Below are 6,799 nucleotides of genomic sequence, written 5' to 3' on the forward strand. Positions count from 1 at the left end.
TGCTGTGTGGGAGAAGAATGGGTAGTCTCCTCTCATGTGATTAACTGTCTCTGAAAACCCACTGGAGGGTCAGCTATAAGTTTGTTCCAATTTGATGGCACACAACAACAACAACTGCAATAATAACATGATGGATGGGTAGGAATTGAGTGGTTGGAACTGAGTGTTAAGTGCTGTTGAGTTGATTGTGACTTAACAGCAACCCCATGTGACAGAATAGAGGTGCTTTGTAGGGTTTTTTTATGCTGTAATATTTATGGGTGCAGCCCAATCTCCAAGTCTTTCTCTCTAAGAACTGCTATGTGAATTCAAACCTCCACCTTCCCATTTAGCAGCCAAGTGTTTAACCATTGTTCTGCCAGGGCTTCTTACAATGAAATCACCACTAATCAAATCTGATATTTTACTGTCTCCAGAGCAATGCTTAAACTGAGAGCCTTCATTGACTTAGATGTCCTACCCTACCAGCTGTCCTTTGGACAACAATTTCTGCAAATAGCCCATTTTCCCAGTTCTGTAGTCTAGCCACTGACTGCAGAGACTTTGTTCCTCATTCCAGTTGTTAGGGTTGGGGGGGGGCAGGGAGGGTGGGTATGTGTTGGGGTTAGAATTGAGGCCAGGTAGGTGCTTGTTGCTGGTCTTTGAACCCTGTGTTCTCCTGATACCATTCAGCTTGGAGGGCAGGTTATTACAGGTGTAGGATACTTGTTGAAATGTTGCTGTTGTGTAGTATAGAATTGGAACTGTCTCATAGCTAAAACCCCTCTAGCAGGTTTTCAGAGGCAGTAAATTGCGCAGGAGGAGACTGCCTCTCATTTTCCCATGGAGCAGCTGGTAGATTTGAACCACATGCCTATGGGTTGGCATCACAACTCCTGACTATTAAGGTTTTTGTTTAAAAAGTCCTCAGAAAATTACCCTGAGGTCACCTATGCCTAGATTAAGTCCAGAGAGGGACTTACTCCTTACAATCTCATTATTTGATATTTTATATTGGATAATAGTAAAATATTGCTACTTTTCAAACTAATTTTGCTCTTTCCCTTTGAGTATTTGAGCTGTGGTATTGGAGAAGAATAGGGAATAATATTCTGTCAAAAGAACAAACAGATATGTCTGTAAAAAACAAGAACAACAACAAAACAAACAAATATGTCTTGGAGAAAATGCAGCTAGAGTGCTCCTTGGAGGCAAAGATCATAAAGCTTGTCTCACATACTTTGAGTACGTTGCTAGGAAAGGTTGGTTATTCCTTGGAGAAGGACACTATGCTTGGAAATGTGGAGGGTTGGTGAAAGAGAGGAAGAACTTCAATGAAATAATTGACACAGTGAGTGCAGCAATGGGCTCAAGCATGTTGTTATGAACTGTCAAGTCGGAAGTGACTCGTAACTAATCTTCCAGTAGGTTTTCAGAGACTGTAAATCTCAGAGGAGATTTCCCATCTTTCTCTTGCAGAGCAGCACGATGCACAAACTATGTGCCTGTGGATTCGCGGTGAAACTCCTTATCACTAAGCCACCAGAACTCCCTTAAGATCACTTATTCTTTTATGTAAAAAAAATTAGTCTTAACCAGAAAAATAACAAAACACCAAATTTTTGTGTAATACTTATTTTTATATAATGGCCTGGTCTTTGAAACCTGACCATGCCATTAAGTTAAATGTGTATATTTGTTTCCTGAACAAGTCTGAAAGCAAAGGTTGGGATAGTCTGCAAGCAGCTCCTATAAAAGATTGAGGTTTCCTAACTTCTTCTTCTTTTTGTTGTTGTTAGATGCCATTGAATCAAGTATGACTTAGAGTAATCCTATGAACAGCTGACCTGAACCTTATCTCAACCTGTGCCATCCTCTCAGCACCTCTGACATACTAGAGCCCATTGCTGAAGTCACCACATCAATCCATCTTCCTTTCTTTTGCTGACCCTCTGTCTTTTCAGGTATGATATCCTTTTACATCCAAAGTATGAAAGACGAAGCTTTGCCGGCTTTGCCTCCAAAGAGCACTCAGGCTGTACTTTTTCCAAGACATGCCTGCTTCTTCTTTTGGCAGTCCGTGGGATATTCAGTACTGTTCTCCAGCATCAAATCTCAAAGGCATCGACTCTTCTTCTCTTATCCTTATTCAGTGCATAGCTCTCTATGCACTAAGAAGACTATGGCCTGAATCAGGTGCACCTTACTCTACAAACTGACATAATTACTCATAGGCATTTCGGAAAGGTCTTCAGTTGAGATATAAACACACTGTGTGAATATCCTTCTACTGCCTGCCTTAAAAAACTCATACATAAACCTACTCCTAACCCCCAACACACACACACACACACACACACACACACACACACCCATAATATATACACACCAACTTGGAGATTTTGAAGTTATCAGAATTTCAGAAAGAGCCAAACACTGTACAGCACATAATTTGGTTTAGTTTAAAATAACCCTTCAGTCCTTAAGGGAGCTATGAAAGTCTAATAGCAAAGATTTGTGCCGGCAACCCAAAGGTATGTTGTTCTAATCCACCAGGTGCTCTGTGGAAGAATGGTGGGCAATCTCTTCCCATGAAATTAACTGCCTTGAGAACCCATTGGAGGGTGAGCTATGAGTTGGTTCTGACTCAACAGTACAAAATAACAACTAGTCTTCAACTCTAGTTACATAATAACATAGTTACCTGTGAAGCTTTTGAAATTCAAACTGAAGCTAAGGAAAATCTAATCAAATCCATAAGAACTAAAATTTGACCTTAAATCTATCCCACCTGAATATAAAAACTATCTCAAGAACAGGTGTGAGACCAAGGACTAATGAATGAAGACCAGATGAACTGTAGGAGAATATCAAGAATATAATTGATGGTGAACACAAAAGATCATTACAAAGACAGAAGAGGAAGAAAAGACTGAGATGGATATTAGAAGAGACTCTGAATATTTCACTAGAGTGCTGAGAAGCCAAAGCAAAGGGATGAAACCAAGAAGTTAAGGCTCTGAACAGAAGATTTCAAAGGGCAGCTCAGGAAGACAAAACAAAGTATTATAATGAAACATGCAAGGAGCTGGAGTCTGAAAATCAAAAGGGCCAAACTTGCTCTGCATTTCTTAAGCTTAAGGAACTGAAGAACAAATTTAAGCCTCAAGCTGCAATTCTTAAAGATGTTATGGGCAGAATATTGAATGATCTAGGATGGATCAAAAGAGATGGAAGGCAGAGAGAAAAGTGTGGCAATGAATGAATGGAAATCCAAAACCTCTGTAAATGTCTATTAAAATTAATAATAATAATAATAATAAAGAGATGGGAGGAGTACAGAGTCACTGAACCAAAAAGAATTGGCTGACACAGAAGATTTTAATGAAACAGCATTTGACCAAGAAGCAATGGTGATGAAGAAGGAAGTTCAAGCTGATGGAATTAGCAAAAAACAGGCCCAAGGAATTTTTGGAATACCAATTGACATATTTCAACAAACAGATGCTGCCCTGGATGTGCTCACCAAGTTGTGCCAAGAAATCTGGAGGACAACAACCTGGCCAGCTAACTGGAAGTGATCCATAGTTATTCCAATTCAATAAAAAAATTATTTGACAGAGTGTGGAAATTATTGAGCAATATCACTAATATCACAAGCAAGCAAAATATTGCCAAAGATTATAAAAAAATGACTGGAAAAGTACATCAATAAAGAACTACTAGAAGTACGGGATGGGTTTAGGAGAGGCTGTGGCACTAGAGACATCATTGCCAATGTCAGATGGATCTTGGCAGAAAGCAAAGAGAACCAGAGGGATGTCTATTTGTGTTTCATTAACTGTGCAAAGGCATTTGACTGTGTGGATCACAATAAATTATGGCTAACCTTGAGAAAACTGGGAATCCCAGAACACCTGACTGTGCTCATGTAAAATTATACTTGGACCAGGAAGCAGTTGTCAGAACACAGCAAGGAAACACTGCAGTGTTCAAAATCAGGAAACGAGTGTGTCAGGGATGTATACTGTCTCCATATCTCTTCAATCTATATGTGGAACAGATAATTTAGGAGACTGGTCTTACTGAGGAGAAATGTGGCATCAGAATGAGAGTAAGATTTATCAGCAACTTGTACTATGCAGATGACACAACTTTGTTTGCTGAAATTGAGGAGGACCTGAAGCATCTGCTGCAGCAAGGACTGCAGTCTTCAATATGAAGCTCAATATCAAGAAAATAAAAATTCTCACCACTGGGCCAATTGGCAGCACAATGACAGATGCAGAAGACATTAAGATTGTTAACAATATTAACAATATTAACTTGTTCTGGTCCACAATTAACACTCTTTGAACCAGCAGACAGGAAATAAAAAGACAAGTGCTGAGGAGTAATGATGTCAGCCTAGAGAGTCAGCCTAGAGACTAAGGTACACTCATGGTCTTCACACTGACTTGTTATGCCTCATAGAGCTGGACAAATAAGGATAATAGAAGAATGAATGCCTTTGAGCTGTGGTACTGTAAAAGAATATTGAACATTCCATGGACCACCAAGAAAATAAACTGGTCTGTCCTGGAGAGGGTGAAACCAGTTTGCCCCCAAATGCAAAAATTTTGAAACTCTGTCTCACATTCTTTGGACATGTTCCTGGTCCTTGGAGAAGGACATTGTGCTTGGAAAGGTGGAGGAACAATGCAGAAGAGGAAGATCTTGGATGGGATGGGTTGACACAATAATTGGGGTAGCAGGGGCAAATGTGTTGGAGACAGTGAGATTGGTTCAGGATAGGACAGAGTTTAGAGCTATTGCACACAGAGTATCTATGAGTCAAAGGCAACTCAAAGACACATAACAACAAACAACAATGATGCCCAGCATCTACCCCTAGATGTTCTGAATTAACTCTTCTGTGATGGGGTAACGTGACCAACTATCCCTGATTGCCCAGGACTGGAGCATTTCTAGGTTATGGAACTTTTAATGCTAAATGTAATAATGACCTGAGCAAACCATGACAGTTTGTAGGTGGTTGGGTTGAAATACTATGCCCTGGTTCTTGTGAACATGCCCTTGTTTGGCAATTGGTTCTTTTTAGAAGTAATCTTGCTAAGATAAGGTCACACTGGTGCAGATTAGGCCGTGAATCCAATACCTGGTAGTCTTACAAGATGGGCAATATAGATACAGATGTTCAAGGAAATACCCCACAGAGACACAAAGACTGGAGTACAAAAATAGTTTGTGGCAACCACCAAAAGTTAGGAGAGTGACATGGAACAGACACTTCCCCAAGAGCACTTAGAACTCTGAAAGAATTCATTTCTGCCATTTTAAGCAATGTAGTTGGTGTTTCTTATGGCAGTCATCAATAAACAAAGACAATCATTGTACCTGGAGACTGTTCTTTTTTGTACGTGTTCCTAGTGACTCTTGGGAGTCTTTAGGGTAGTATAAACAATTAAGCATGCAACCATTAATTAGAAGGTCTCCAGTTTGAATACACCCGAGAGCTCTTCAGAAGAAAAGATACAGCCTTGAAAACCCTGTGTAATACAGTTCTATTCTAATACGTGACACAACTCTAATTCACCATGAGCTAGAGTTGACACAATGGGAACTGGCTGAGTTTTGGTTTAAGTGGCTCCTGACTAAGCTTGAGAGCCACTGGTCTAAACTTTTGACTACATACTAAGGACAAGTAACCTAACACTTGACAAAATATAATCCTTATGCCATTCTGGTACAACAAAAGCAAACAGAAATGAGGCTCTTGTGAAAAATAAGAACTTGGGACCAAAGGATCTCTTTCCTCCCCTGTGACAGGCTCCAAAGGCACCCCCACACCAGGGCCTGCTTGCCTGCTTTCTCCTTTCTCTAAGCTAAGACCACACAATGAGATCCTCTATTGAAGTGGGGAGGAACTTCCCAGTTGATTGTTTTATAATTAAAGAAGGCTCTGGGGGAGATGTTTTGCTCCAGAGTCCAGATTCCAAACTGGGCCACCACAAGCTGGTATCTAGTCAGCCCTCCTCAGCAGGAAATATCAAGCAGATCAGATGGTCTTTCTTTACTTTCCACTTGGCTTGAAAATTACTTGTTTACTTCCAATCAGGCTTGTAAAACTTGTTTACTTCCAGTCTGTAAAATGACTTGTTTACTTCCATTCATCTTCCCCCTGCATCATCAAGCCAGGAGGGAGGGAAGAACCATGTACATCTGAGATGCATCTGGACTTTCTGTGGTTTACACTCCTGGTATCATATTAAATCTCCTTGGCTGGAGGAGTTTGAGGAATCAGATACCCAGCCCCCTCCCAGTGTGATTAAGTCAAATACTCTCTAGGTGGGAATCAAACAATACATTTTAAAAGCTCTCCAGGTGACTCTAATCTATAGCCACTGTGAAATATCATTGCTGTAGGTGAGAGCTCTGGGGGCCTAGTGGTTAAGGAGTTGTGATGATGGTTCAAATCTTACCATCTGTGGGAGAAAGGTGGGCAATGTCCTTGCAGAGGTTGTGATTGACAGCCTCAGACACTTGCTAGAGGGTCGGCTATGATTCAGTTCAGACACAACAACATATGACATCAATTCAGACATTAAAACAACAACAAAAGCTAGAGCAACAGCAACATCACCTGGAAATTTCTTACATAAACAAACCCGCTTCTACTGAAGCAATTCCAATTCCCCAGTCACCCCACAAGACAGAGTAGAACTGCGCTCCAGGGTCAGCTGGGCTTTTGATCTTGATGGAAACAAGTGACTTCTTCCACTGAGTGACGTGACTTCACATCATTGAACTTTCAATTCAA

The sequence above is a fragment of the Elephantulus edwardii genome, unplaced genomic scaffold (assembly GCF_000299155.1).
Source record: "Elephantulus edwardii isolate Elephantulus edwardi_28Jun2011 unplaced genomic scaffold, EleEdw1.0 scaffold00101, whole genome shotgun sequence".
NCBI lineage: Eukaryota > Metazoa > Chordata > Mammalia > Macroscelidea > Macroscelididae > Elephantulus > Elephantulus edwardii.